Below are 15,557 nucleotides of genomic sequence, written 5' to 3' on the forward strand. Positions count from 1 at the left end.
CTTCTACGTCTGTATCTCTTTGCTGTTTTTCTCTGTAAGAGTGTTATTCCTAGGCAGTGAGAATGACTCTCCAATAGCACTAGACTTAAATAATCTTTAAAATCAGTGGCCTTAGCAGAAAGGAGATCTCTATCAATCACCTCTAAATGACTTGATTCTACATGCACTATGCACCCATCTTGGCATCAGTCACAATGGACAGTGATTTGTTGTTAATAAGAGTTCAGTCTTTGCAGTCATACAGGCCTAGGTTCTGACTTCAGTTCTGCTTCATGTTAGGTTTATGACTTCAAGGAAATAGCCTTTCTAAGCCTCAGTTTACTAAATGCTAAAAAAAAAAAAATAGGGATAATGATAAGATGGGTATAACAATGATACTGTTTTCATAGGATTATTGAGAGGATTAATTGAGATAAAGTACTTGATACTATGTATGGCACACTGTAAATATTCAATGAACTGTTAAATCTCAATCTGTTTCAATATGAGATTTGAGAATGCTCCCTTAATTTTAACTGCTGTCTTAAAGTTTAATTTTTCCAATTGTTTTATTTCTATACGAACACAGAAACTTAAAAATCATTGTGTAAAGTTTTCAAAAAGCTTTTGGTGGTATTTTAAGGTTTATTAAACCTATAGGTAAATTGGGTGAACCCATGGGTTTCTCAGAAACATGGTACATATGTAACAAGGGATAGAAACTATATCCCTTAGTAAATTTAGAAGAGCTTTTACATTTCTCTCTCTATATAGATACAGAAAAATGTTAGTTTTTAGGTTTTGAAAATGGGATTGATTTTTAAAATTTTGTTTTTAACTGATTGTTGCTGATATATTACTGAGCTATTGTTTTTTGAATATGCACTTAGCAATTTACCACCTTTCTGAATTTTCTTAGTTCTATGAAGTTTTCTATTATGTTGATTCAGGGATTATCAGGTAGCTTATCTTGTGCACAGTTAATTTTCTCTTTGCCATTTTAAAACATAAAATTTTCAATTTGTTTTCTGATTGATTTGATTAGAACTATAGGAACATTTCATTAGATGGCAAATTCTGTTGGTGCAGGAATAATAAGGTGCTTACTTTTTTAACTTGTTTCTAACTTCTAGTACACAGTAAGAATGTAAATGTTTAGCCAAATATGCTTTTGGCATCTATTGAAAAAAATACGTAATTTTCTCCTTTAAATTATTGATGTGGTAAATTATTTTAATCAGTTCTCAAAAGATGAATTATTTTTTAAGTTACCAGAATAATGCATGATTAATTGAGTATTTGGTTCACGCTACATAAAGCTGGTTTTAATTTGATAATATTTTAATTACGATTTTAAAATTTGTATTCAAAACTAAGATTGGTCTGTGGAATTGAGATTTTGTTCCTCTGTCATATTTAATATCAAGATAATTTTAGTCATACATAATAATTAGGGGGCGTTCCATATTCTTCTACATTCTGGAATAGTTAAATAATATAGGAGTTCCATCTTCGTTGAAAGTCTCATAGGACAAAACAATTCTCTGTGTCAAAGACTATTTTTCATGTCAGTTTTTAAAATTTTAACTTTTATTAACTTCAAGTATATTTTATCTTTCAATTTTTATTTCTTCGCAATTAAGTTTGGTATATTTACCTAAAAAGTTTCCATTTATGAACATTCAGATTTTATTATTATAGATTTTAAATTGAATCTCTCATTTTGAAAAATGGTAATTTATGTATGTAACAATTTTCATTTATTTATTTATTTGAAAGAGAGAGAGAGAACGTGCACACAAATGGGGGAGGGTCAGACAGAGACACACAGAATGTGAAGCAGACTCTAGGCTCTGAGTCTTTAGCACAGAGCCCGATGTGGGGCTTGAACCTGCAAATGGTGAGATCATGACCTGAGCTGAAGTTGGACACTTAACCAACTGAGTCGTCCAGGCGCCCCCAAAATTTTCATTTATTATGTTTCTTTTTTAGTTTTGACTAAAACTAGTTTTAGACAGAGGTATTGTATTTTATTTTTCCTTCAACTCTTATATTTACTTACCATTTCTATTATTTTCCTGCTTTTTCTAATAGATTATTCTATGCATTTATCCTTTAAAAATTCTTTTACTCTCTTTGTTTTCTTTCTTCAGTATTTTTTTTTCTCTGAAAATATTTTAAATCTTGTATATATAAACTTCATCAGGTTAGAAATTTGGCTGCATCCAGGGGTGCCTTTGGCTCAGGTCATAATCTCGCAGTTTGTGGGTTCGAGCCCTCCGTCGGGCTCTGTGCTGACATCTCAGTGCCTGGAGCCTGCTTTGGAGTCTGTGTTTCTCTCTCTCTCTGCCCCTCCCCCACTCATGCTCTGTCGCTTTCTGTCTCTCAAAAATAAACATTGAAAAAAAATTTAAAAAAATTGCGTCCCTTATTTTTTAATATTTATAACTCTTGGCTTTTCCCTTCTGACCTAAGACGTATATAGATCACATTTTAAGTTGTGTACAGATTTTGGTTAACCATTTATAAGTTTTTGTTAATTTTCATGTGAACTAGAAAACTCATCCGTTATGATAAAAACTATAAATGGGCTTAACTGTATACTATTAGCTGTGTGTATATGCATTTGCATGTGTACATGTTTGTAAATCTGTGTATTATTTGTATGTTTACTTTTACCCTTCCTAACTCATCGTCTAAATCCTGTGGGTAGAAAATACAGTAATCAGATGGTGTGAATAAGAAACTACTCTAGGCTTGTAGAGCAAAGAATTTATTTGATTTTAACTCCCCCCTCCCCATTTCTTTTGTATAACAGATTGACTCCCAAAGGAATTAATCAATTTTGAGTATTGTCGTATATGTTAGGGTTTCAAAATCTCTGAACAAAAGAGGGGATCAAAGAGTGACTTTATCTGTTGCTATTCAGATACATTTCATTTCAAAAACATACACTGAGGAATTGCTGATAGAGTCTTAGGAAAACATTCACATGTAACTTCCAATCACATTGAACCTTATTTGGAAGATTTTTCAAGGTCAGTTCTGCCATAAACTAACATTATGCTATTTAACCCAGGAATTATTTTAGTCTTTGATTAATGGGCCTATGTTTGGTATGTAATATAATTTTGTGAATGCTAAATCAAATTGCAACTTAATTAGGTTGATTTAGTGGCTTGGGAAAAAGCTTAAAAGGTTTTTTCCCCCCCTAATTTGTTGCTATTTTTTATTTTTTAAAAAAGTCTTTTATTAATTTGGAGCCTTTCTTTTAATAATGGTTCCCTTAATTGGGGGTTAATCTGAGTGGACTACAATGTAGCCACTTTTCTGTAATAATCCCTGCTATCCTGATTTAAAGGCACATCATTGTTTTCTTTTCCACATCCATTCCTTGAATTCTTACTGACTACACACACTTATGCGTTAGGTACTGCACTAGACACTAGACAAATCAGTGGTGGGTAAAAACAGGGTCCGTGCTTTCAGATTTACAGTCCAGTATGAGAAACAGAATTGTTAAACTGTAAATGTGCACTTGAGAAACATGCCACAGGAAGCACATGTTGATGTGCGAGCATACAGTAAATGGCCTAGGAGGACAGGGGAGGATTGCAGACCCAGTGGATCTTCTTCCGAGATTGGAAGTTGAGCAGGGATTTGTCAGGAAAAGTTGAGAGAAGATCCTTCTAGGCAGGGAGAGGAGCATATGCATGTGCCCTGAGAAGCGATGAAACGGGGTATATATAAAGAAGTGAGAAAAAGTCTAATGTGGCTTGGATATTAAAAACCAGGAGGAGAGGAGTTGAAGAGATGCTGGAGAGGGAGACCGCGTCTGCATTCTGCAGAGACTTATATTGTAGAAGATTTGTTCTCCAAGTGCAATGTAAAGCCAAATAAGTGCTTTCAACGGGTGATGAATTCTGATTTAAATTTATTATTTCATTTAATGAATATTCATCAAGTGCCTACTATCTATCTGTCCGACATTGCTCTAGGCGCTGGAGATACACCTGGAGATAAAACAGACAAAAAACTATCCTCTTGCAGCTTATAATGCGTTGCAGGCTTAATAGGTCAAAGATGTCCTCACAGAGGAAGTGACATGTAAGCAAGAATCCGCAGAAAGTGAGGAGATTCAGGAAGGGAATTAATGATGCAAAAGCCCACGAATACAGATTGACCTGATGAAGCGATTGTAGTTGTCCTGAATGGATACTGCAGCTCAAAGGAGATTGAGGAGTTAGTTTCCTGCCTGTACATTCGCGTGCTTGCTATTTATATATGTACATATATGCACGCACACGTGCACGCATGAGACGTGCATACACATACGCACACGCAACACCATGCGTGCATATAATGTCCAATAATTTAAGCAATGGGCAGGGATAAATTAGGCTACAAGAGGTAATGTAGAAAGACAAGAAAGACTCAGGCAAGGTTTTATGGCTGGATGGAGAAAGATGAAGTGGCTGTGAAGATGGGAGAAAAAGACCCATAAGTATGTTCTGTGACGGAATTCAGGGCGAAAGGAAGCTAGTGACAGCATCGTTAAAGGCTGAGAGGTAAGGATAAGAACTTTGACATGTTTTGAATTTAGTGACTTCAGCGTTACAAAATCCTTCTCTGATGGAGTCCTGGAAGCCAAGTCTATTAGAATGTAATAAACAAGAAATGGAGAGTGTGAGGATAGGTAAATTTTGAAAGCTTTTCAAAAATACAAAAATAAGAGAATAAATTAGTGTTTGAAAGGGATTATTGAATTGGAGTTTTGTGTTTTTTGTTCTTTTTTTTTTTAATGGGAGAGACTGTGGCATATTTAGACGCTGAAGAGATCAAACTGAGTGGAGATATTGAATATACAAATGAAAGAAGACAAGATTAGTAACAGTGGAAAGGGTAGCTTGAACTTAAATACTGTGAATTTTTGTGGAGGCACAATATATAGATGCAGTCTCTTTAGTAATCAGAGTCATAAATTTATTTCTTATTATCACTTTAAATGTAGTGTTCCAGTATCAACTAATCTCTATTTAACGAATGTTGTTTTTTTAAAGAAAATGGCATTTTATTCTCTTAGTTGAGTATTTGACTTCATTCACTGCCTCAATCTTGCTTCACCAAAGATAAATGAAATCTACATATTACATACCTTTGCAATGCATGATGGTTTATAAATAGCCAAATTTTAGGAGCTAATATTAAGTACCTGAGTGGAATTTAATCAACCATTAATCTCTTTCTCACTTCTGGGTTATTTATCACCTTTATGTCAAGGGACCAGGAAAAATTATCCAAACATTGTTTAGTACAATCATCATTAATTAGTTAACACTTACTGAGAGAGGCTTTTAACCTTTTTCTCCCCCCAAGGATTATTCTAATGTCAGAGTAGAATAAAAAATATCCATAGCGACCCTTAACTTTTCCAGGCTTCACATTTATTATAAGTCAATTAGCTCTCTACTAGAAGCAAGGGGATGAAGGGCTGGTGTGGGAGTCTGTGTAGCAGCAGCAGAAGAACAGCTGAAAAGAAAAACAGCTTCTAGGAAAATCCTTTCCCATTTCCCTTTAATAGTTTTAAGATTCTGACATGATTAATGACACATTTTTGTTTATTCTTTGCTTCTTTTTGTGGAACTCTTTGTTGATACGCAGTAACTATATATGGATTAAGGGCAAATTAGCCTTATCTTACATTTTTACAATTTTCAGAATACTATTTACTCTGTCTTAAATTCTTTTTTTAATGTTTATTTATTTTTGAGACTGAGAGAGACAGAGCATGAGTGAGGGAGGGGAAGAGAGAGAGGGAGACACAGAATCCAAAGCAGGCTCCAGGCTCTGAGCTGTCAGCACAGAGCCTGATGTGGGACTTGAACTCATCAACCACGAGATCATGACCCCAGCCGAAGTCGGACTCTCAACTGACTGAGCCACCCAGGTGCCCCTGAATACTATTTACTCTTTAGAGTGGACTCCAAAGCACATGCTGTGTGTCATGTAGAGAGTAAATCCTGGCCAAATGGGGAGATTTCAAATGTAATCAACACTAGCGTTCTTTACTTGCACAAACAACAGTGAATGCCAGGGATTTGAGAATGTTTTTCTCACATCTAATATAACTTTCAAATTGATTTTTAAAAATAATTTTTTTCCTGATTTGTTTCCTAATTTGTTTCCTATTTGCTGTAAACAAACTCTAAAATACAGATAAGGCCCTATAAGTCATCTGTATGAGCTAAAAGGATGGTCAAGTTGCATGTGTCCAGGAATTAATGATTTGCTACCCACTTGCTCACCAACAAAGAAAAGCTCCAGATAGCGTAGAACCTGGATAAACAAGATACTTGTTTCTTTCGTAGAAAATAATTTACCATCAACGTCCAGTTAGTTTTAGACTAGGTAAATTTAGCTTTGTGATTTATTGCCTAAGACATTTTCTTCTTCATTGTAAAGCCTCATGTCAAAAGAAGTGATTTTGGAGGTTTGGGGACCTTTGATAAATTACCTACAATTCTGGCAGTTTGAGCTGAATATTGATTTCTTTATTCGTCTTTCAAAAAGAACATTTGTATTTGTTTATTTCTTAAAAAAAAAAAACTTTAGCTCTTACCTGCTTTCTTTCTTCTTTATTATCATAGTTCTAGGGATTTGGCTTGCTTCTGTGAATAAGCTGGCACATCTTCAGAAATTGTCAGATTAAAAACACCACTAATAGAGTTTCATTAAATTTTAATTACTATGACTAGTGAAACATATATATCTGTATTACTGGGGGTATTCTACTATAGTTAAAAGTTATAATAATAGCCTCTATTTAAGATCAATCACCTGAATTGTTTCTAAGGCTTTGCACATGTTGGAAGGTAGTTTTCTTTCTTAGGAGGCCATATTCATTCTTGTAAGCTAAACAAGTGAGTTTTATGTCTTAGCATAGATGGTTTACCACTGTCCAGTTGTTCTTTAGTAAGAATCCTGTAAAAACATTAACTTGTATTTTTCTCTGAGTTTAAAATTCAATGCATGCCTAATATATAAAACTTGAATTACAAATATTTAAAATGCATTTTCCCACTAATGTAGGAGGTAATATTTTGGTGTGCTCTGTTTAATATTTTATATTGAAAATATTTGTATATTGCATTTATATATAATTATGAACTTGTATATACAACTATGCATTATAAATCTACACTTAAGAATATGACTATGTGATATACCATTACTCAACTGGATTATAACTTAATTCTCCATTCTTTTTTTTTTTTTTAAGTTTATTTATTTTTGAGACGGGGAGAGTGAGCACGGGAGAGGGGCAGAGAGAGGGGGAGACACAGAATTCGAAGCAGGGTCCAGGCTCTGAGCTGTTAGCACAGAGTGACACGAGGCTCGAACTGATGAACCTTGAGATCATGACCTGAGCTAATGTCTGACACTTAACTGACTGAGCCGCCCAGGCACCCTTCCATTTCTTTATTGTTGGCTGTTTACAATTTTCCACCATCATAATTTCTCAGGTGTATTATGTGACATTTAATACATATGAAATAACACAGTATAGATGTAAGTATAAAGAATGATGCTAGGGGCACCTGGGTGGCTCAGTCGGTTGAGCGACCTACTTCGGCTCAGGTCATGATCTCACAGTTTGTGAGTTCAAACCCCACATCAGGCTCTGTGCTGACAGCTCAGAGCCTGAATCCTGCTTCCAATTCTTTCTCCCTCTCTCTCAGCCCCTCCCCCACTCATGCTCTGCCTCGGAAATAAATAAACATTAAAAAAAAGTTAAAAAAGAATGATGCTAAAGCAAATACTAGTGTTCACACCACATGATTTTTAAAAAATAGAACAATGCTAATCATTTTTCAACTGAGATCCTCTCAGTCACTCAAAATCATTGCTTCCCTTTGTACTTTCTTTGATTTTCTTACAGTTTTGTCACAGAATCTGCTGCTAAAAAGTACATTTATTTTTCGTGTCTTTGAACTATGTAAGACTGTAATAATATTTTACATATTCTTCCTCTGTGTTTTTTTTTCTCACTAAACAGCATGTTTGGGATATGCACCATATTTGTGTAGTTATAGCTGATTTATTTTAATGGCTTCATATTATTTGTTTGAATAAATCCAGAGTTTTCTTATATTGCTGGAAATTTGGGTGATTTTCATTTTTTTTTGCTGTCACAATGTTGTAACCATTTTGTATATGTCTCCTGGTATATATGTACAAGGTCCTTTGGGGTAAATGTTAGCAGCAAAACTGCAGGGTCATCACATATACATATTTACAGCTTTATTTTATAGTGCAGTATTTCATAAAGTGGCTGTATTACTTTATATTTACTAGCAATGGATAGACATTCCTGTTATTTCACATTTTTATATACATCTTCATATCTTCATATCACATAATAATAATAATAATAATAATAATAAATTTTAGACTGCTTAACTTTTGCTAGGTTGGTGGATGTAAAAAAATAATCTCGGGGCACCTGGGTGGCTCAGTCAGTTAAGCATCTGACTTCAGTCAGGTTATGATCTCATGATTCGTGAGTTCGAGCCCTGCATCAGACTCTGTGCTGATGGCTCAGAGTCTGGAGCCTGCTTCAGATTCTGTGTTTCCCTCTCTCTCTGCCCCTTGCCAGCTTGCTCTCTCTCTCTCTCAAAAAATAAACATTAAAAGAATTTAAAAAATTTTAATGAGTTTTAGTTTGTATTTCCTGTTTATTTATGAGAGTGAGCTTCTTTTCATGTTTATTAGCCATTCTTCTTTCCTTTTTGTTCATGTATTTTGCTCCTCTTTTCATTTTATGTTTTCTTTTTCTTATGATTTTTGAGAATTCATTGTGTATGTTCTGAATATATATTCTGTATATATTTATTAGTTATATATGTTATAAGTTTTTAAAGTTTGTAATTTGTCTTGCCATTTTGTGGTATCTTCAAAATATAGAAGCTTTGTATTTTAATGTAATCATATATACATTTTTCCACTTTGGTATTTGTGTTTCTTGATGGCATGACTATGACCTGCCAGAGGTCATAAAAATTCTCACTTGTTTCTATGTAAAAATTTTTAATATTTTTCTGGAATCCATCTTGAATTGATTTCTATTGATGGTATGAGAATAGGTATCCACTCTAATTGTTTTCCATATAGATAATCACTTGTTCTATCACTGCTTTAACAAAACCACCAACTAAGTGGATTAAGACCACACAGGTTGACAGTTTACAGTTCTGTGAGTGAGAGATCAGACATGAATTTCACTGGACTAAGATCAAGTTGTCAGCAGCAGAGTGTTTCTTCCTGGTGGGTCTAGGGTAGAAGTAATTTTCTTGCCATTTCTGGCTCTCAGAGACCACCAGCATTCTTTGCCTCATGGTCTCGTGTTCTTCCATCTTCAAGAGCTAGCAAGATCACTTTCTCTGACTTTCATTCCCTTGTCATAGCTCTCTCTTTCTGACCTCAGTCAGGATAGGTTTTCCATTTTTAAGAACTTGTGTGATTAGATTAAATCTCATCTGGATCACGTAGGAATATGTTCCACCTCAACGTATGTATTCTTGACTGTATCAGAAAAGCCCTTTTTGCTCTATAAGATAACATGTCTTCACAGGTTCTGAGGATAGGGTGAGCACATCTTTGAAGGCCATTACTCTGTCTGCTACTTTAGTTTCCCTAATATTGATTAAATTGTCCACCATTTACTTAGTGATTTGCAGTGACATCCCTATGAATTATCAAAATTCATATAAGCATTGCTATTTGTTTTATTCCATTGATCTCTCTTTCTATTCATATATCATGGTACATTGATATTATTGCAGCTTTAAAATAAGTCTCAAAAGTTGTCAAGGGTAAAATGGAGAATATTAAAGTAGAAAGATTGGTAGTATATGACTGTAAGTGTATCACTTAAAAAAATTTTTTTTAATGTTTGTTTATTTTTGAGAGAGAGACAGAGTGTGAGTGGAGGAGGGGCAGAGAGAGAGGAAGACATAGAATCCGAAGCAGGCTCCAGGCTATAAGCTGTCAGCACAGAGCCTGACGCAGGGCTTGAACTCACGAACTGCAAGATCATGACCTGAGCTGAAGTCAGAAGCTTAACCGACTGAGCCACCCAGGCACCTGAGACTAATTTTTAGTAGGATGGTCAGGAAGACTTCCCACAGAATGGGACATTTAAGAATAGACTTGAAGGATATTGGAGAGCTCTTCCTCTGTTTATCTGTGGGCAAAATCTTCGAGGCAGAAATGCCCATAAGGGCAGACACTCTGAAGGAGAAGGATGCTGGAGATTTTTTTAAAAATTTTTCTTTTAATCTTTATTTATTTTTGAGAGAGAGGCAGAGTATGAGCAGGGGAGGAGCAGAGAGAGAGGGAGACATAGAATCCGAAGCAGGCTCCAGGCTCTGAGCTGTCAGCACAGAGCCCAATGTGGGGCTTTAGCTCACGAACTGCACGATCATGACCTGAGCCAAAGTTGGACACTCAACCGACTGAGCCACCCAGGCGCCCCAAGGATGCTGGAGTTTTATGGAACAACAAAGAGGCTGGCATGACTGCAGTAGAATCAGCCTTGGGAGAGATTAGAAATTAGGCCAGACAGTATATGGATGCCAGATGGGGGCCACTTCTCAGGCCATTGTAAGGAATTTACTTTTACTGTAAATACTGTTAGAAACCATGAGAGATTTTGGAGCAAGAGTAGCAGCATAATCTTTTATATGTTTTAAATGTGTTAAGTGAACACTCTAGCTCTGTATCGAGAATAGATTGTAGGAGTCCAGAGGAGAAGCAGAGGTGCCATTCGGGAGGCTATTGGAAAAAGTTTCATGAGAAGAACAAATCAGTAAAAAAAAGTAGCAAGCCCAAACTGACTCAAAGAGAAAGAGAAAATCTTCTCATCTTGAATTGGTAAGTTAAACCCCATTTCCAACCAAAAAAAAGACAACTGAAAACAAAACCCAGCTCAGACATTTTTACAGGAGAGTTCTGGCAAGCATATAAAGAACAGTTAATTTTACAGAAACTCTTTCAGAGACAGGAAGATGGGACACACTCCCCAGCTAATTTTATGATAGGAGTATCATCTGCCCATTAAAGTTAGATATATGTAGTGCAGGAAAAGAAAATTAAAGGTAGGGCCCTTTCAAAAATATAAATCCCCAAATTATTAGAAGATGGTCTTGAATAAGAGAAAAAAGTGTATTATAATAGACAGTTCAAACTTCACAGAAATTCTGACCTTTGCTACACTATCACCAATCTTCTAGTAAATGGTAACACTTCAGATTGCTGAGTTTTCTTATTGCCTGTTTCTTCAAATAACATTCAGAATTGAACCACTTTTCCAAATCTGCACTAATAATCATCTTAGTCCAAACAGTTATCATATTTTCATTTTAAGAAGTGCAATATGTGGTTCTTTTTCTTCTCTTTATGGGTGATTTTTAAATATTCTAATATCACTCAGAGTTTGATCAGGAAAACAGAAGCGACATTACATATTCCAGTAACAATGGCTTATTATTAATTAGGGGCTTATACTATTGGGAAAGCTAGGGGGACAGACATCAGGAAGGTAGCTAGAGAAGATCAGAGGAGCTCTGCTTTATATCCGAGATGTCAACCTGAAAGACTGAGTGGGTACAAAACCCAGAGCTTATGGGGATTTCCGAAGAGTCTGTGACTCCCACTGGGATTGACAGGTGGGATCTCTGAAGTGGTCTGCAAGTTGTCCCATCAGCTAAACCTGCCATGTCTAATCCCCAGCCTTCCTGAATATAAAGACCTGCTCTTCAGCTTCCCCTTTCAGCTTTAATCAGTTTCTTTCATTAGCAAACTCAAACGTGCAACAATGTACCTGGAGGGAGACTTCTTTTTTTTAAAAAAAATTTTTTTTTTAACGTTTATTTATTTTTGGGACAGAGAAAGACAGAACATGAATGGGGGAGGGGCAGAGAGAGAGGGAGACACAGAATTGGAAACAGGCTCCAGGCTCTGAGCCATCAGCCCAGAGCCTGACGCAGGGCTCGAACTCACGGACCGTAAGATCGTGACCTGGCTGAAGCCGGACGCTTAACTGACTGCGCCACCCAGGCGCCCCTGGAGGGAGACTTCTGTAGCAAGGTTCCCAGACTTCAATGGGAGTGATAACAATGGTGACAGGTTGACCATCAGCACAGTTTTTGTTGTTGTTGTTATCCTTTAGTCATAATTCTGATTCCTTGTTTAATTTTTTAAGCTCATTAGCATATTTTATAATCTGTATATAATAATACAAACCTTTGTAATGTTTTTTTGGGGGGTTTGAATCTGCTGCCCATGTTTCTGCTCACTCTCCATTGCCTTGTTTTATCATATAGTTTATGATTTTGTCTCAGAGGCCCATGGTCTTTGAAACGTGATGATATATGGGATTTCTGGAGGCCTGGTTTGATGGGGTGTTCCTCCAGAGAGGATTTCTTTCTACCGGGCACTTTGGACTGTTACCAGTCTGATACCATTTTGAATTAAATTCTCAGCTTGCAGGTGTGGGAAACAAGCAGGTAGTGTGAATTCAGACTGAAACCTGCTTGAGTACTGAATTCTGGTTACAGACTCCACAGGGAGCATTTTCTCCCTGCACTCACAGCTGAGACCATAGGAAAACTTACTGTCTTGCAGCGTTTATTTTTTTATTTCTAGTTCATACTTTCACTGAATGAATAGCACTTATGAGGATCTCAAAACCAGTTTTGTACTTTTTAGGAACCCTGGCTTTGTCTCTGAGACCCCTCACCCCTTTTTCCTGTGTGACTCAAAGTGTCAGCCATTGCTGCGGTCATCTCAAGGTGGTTGGGGGCGGGGACGGAGTGGATTCTCTCCCAAGTTCCCTCACATGCTCCTTGGCTAGATTCAGTTCCTCCCAGGTTGTTGGACTGAGAGTCTCAGTTTCTTGCTAGATGTTAGCACTAGTACTCAGTTAGTTTCTATATGGACCTCTCCATTGGGTAGCTTACAACATGGCAGCTGGCTTCATCCAAGTGAGCCACCAAGAAAGATAAGAGAGGGGGAAGGAGGAAGGGAGGGAATGTTTTGTAACCTAATTTTGGAAGTGACATCTTATTACTTTTGTTATATTCTCTTCAGTGGAAGTGACTTACTAGGTCCAGCCCACACTCAAGGGTAAAGGAATACATAAAGGCCTAGTTGCTAGGTGGCAGAGGTCATTGGAAGCCATTTTAGAAACAGCCACAATATCTTATTCAGGATGTATCTTCTTCAGAGCTTCAAATATAATCCTTCCCTGGTTACTCTAATAGAAATAACTCTTCCTCCTGTATACTTTCATCTCTCAAAATTTTTTGACTCTTAGGACATACAGACCCCTGTTTTAGGTATTTGTGTTTATCTTGATTTTTCATAGTCCTCTAAATTCCATGAATATTGGACTGTGATGATCACATCATTTTATTCCACCAAATCCTAGCAGCTTATTGAATATTGACTACATACTTGGTTGTTAATGAATATTTCTTAAATTGCTGAATCAAATTATTATCTTACCTCTGTTGTTTCTCAGCTGGGAGGAAAAAGAATTTGTCAGGTTGTTATTTTAGTGACTGGTTCTATTAAAAGTTACTTTTTTCCATGTTATTTTATTAGACTGAAATATAGAACTTTAAGGCTAAAATAAATTCTCAAAATTTTGTTTGTATAATAGCCCTCAGTTTGTTTATCTAACCCCTGTTTTCATATGCATAGTCCTCTTGAGATAGGCAGCCATTAGAGGGAATTCATAAATCTTGTTTTCTTTTCTGAACTACAAAAATAAATATTTACTTTACAAATTTAGAGAAATAATCCTAAAAGTCAAAGGGTTAGTTGGGTTATGGGACCCACTGATACCACTAAGCACAATACTGATAAATGTGGATCCCAAGAATTCTGTGGATTAGAGTCTCAGAGGCAATATGTAGACATTTATTTGTTTTGAGAATGGCTCAAAATAATGAGTGCATTTAAAGCTGGTTAGCTTTAATATTCTTAAGTTGGGAATGACTTGGTTTCTAATGATAGTATTAATAATAACGATACTTGCTAGTGTTATTTTAATAGTGTTTTATGGTTTTTCAAAATGCCGTTCATTTGTATTACATATCTCACTTGATCCTTAGTAACCTTTTGACTTGGGCAAGATGACAGATGCTATTGTTTATCTTTTCTTGTTTCTTCTCCTTTTATTTTTTTAATGTTTATTTTTGAGAGAGAGAGTGTGTGTGCACACGATTTAGGGAGGGGTTGAGTGAGAGGGAGACAGAGGATCCAAGCAGGCTCAGTGCTGTCAGCGCAGAGCCCAGTGTGGGGCTCGAACTCTGGAACTGTGAGATCATGATCTGAGCCAAAGTTGGATGCTTAACTTCGAAGTTGGATGCCACTCAGGTGCCCCATCTTGTTTTTATTTTTGGTTTTATTGTGGTAATAACACTTAATATGAGATTATACTCAACAGATTTTTAACTATATAATATGCTATTGCTATGTACAGGCATAATGCTGTAAACAGATTGCTAGATATCTGGGCGTATTCGCATTGCTTATCTGATATTTATATGCATTAGTTAGTAACTTCCCCTTTCCTTCTTCTTCTAGCCTCTGGAACCACCATCCCACTCTCTGTTTCTGTGAGTTTGATTGTTTTAGATGCCTCATGGAATCATGCAGTATTTGTCCTTTGGTAACTGGCTTATTTCACTTAGCATAATGGCCTCAAGTTTTAATTATGGTGTCACATATTGTGGGATTTCCTTCTTTTTTTTTTTTTTTTTTTTTAAGTCTGAGTAATAGTCCATCATGGAATCTGAAGTTAAATGAGATTAAGAGATTTAACAAGGACATGTATCCAGGAAAAAAATAGACTGGACCAGATTTGTATTTCTCACAAATGACCTGAGTGACTATAGCTTTTATGATCTTTTTAGCACTCTATTCTAAAAATGAGATATCTGCTCATTTACTTATTCATTTGTTTAGTACTTGTTCAGCATTTACTGCATATTCCAGGCCCTATTTTAACTGTGTGTAGGAGTGAACAAAACAAGCCAGTCAAGTCTCTTGACCGAAATAGATGTTAAATAATGAAATTTCCCAATTGCTTTAAAATTATGAACATTATGAGATACTGGGGTGCCTGGGTGGCTCAGTTGGTTAAGTGTCTGCCTCTTGGTTTCAGCTCAGGTCATGATATCATGGTTCCATGAGTTCGAGCCTCGCATCAGAGGCCCCGTCAGTGCGGAGCCTGCTTGGGATTCTCTGTCTGGCTCTGGCTGTCTCTCTCTCTCTCTCTCTCTCTCTCTCCAAATAAATAAACAAACAAGCAAGCAAACAAGCAAACAAACGTGATGATATACCAAATGGCCATACAGTGGTTCCTACTTTAGTTGGAGAGGGGAAGCATTCAAAGAAGACTTCCTTAAGTCAGTGCCATTTATGCTGGATTATGATCAATGATTAGTAATTTGTCAGGGAAAAAATTAGTCTAGGCAAGGGAGTACAGATACAAAGGTCTGAATGTGAGA

General features: G+C 36.2%; 1 protein-coding gene across 2 annotated transcripts in view; it reads left to right on the forward strand.

Annotated features, from left to right (window-relative positions):
* Nucleotides 1–15,557, forward strand: part of MARCHF1 (membrane associated ring-CH-type finger 1) — an 889,798-nt gene that overhangs the window by 109,968 nt on the left and 764,273 nt on the right. The window lies entirely within an intron of this gene.

This window comes from Prionailurus bengalensis, chromosome B1 (genome assembly GCF_016509475.1).
Source record: "Prionailurus bengalensis isolate Pbe53 chromosome B1, Fcat_Pben_1.1_paternal_pri, whole genome shotgun sequence".
NCBI lineage: Eukaryota > Metazoa > Chordata > Mammalia > Carnivora > Felidae > Prionailurus > Prionailurus bengalensis.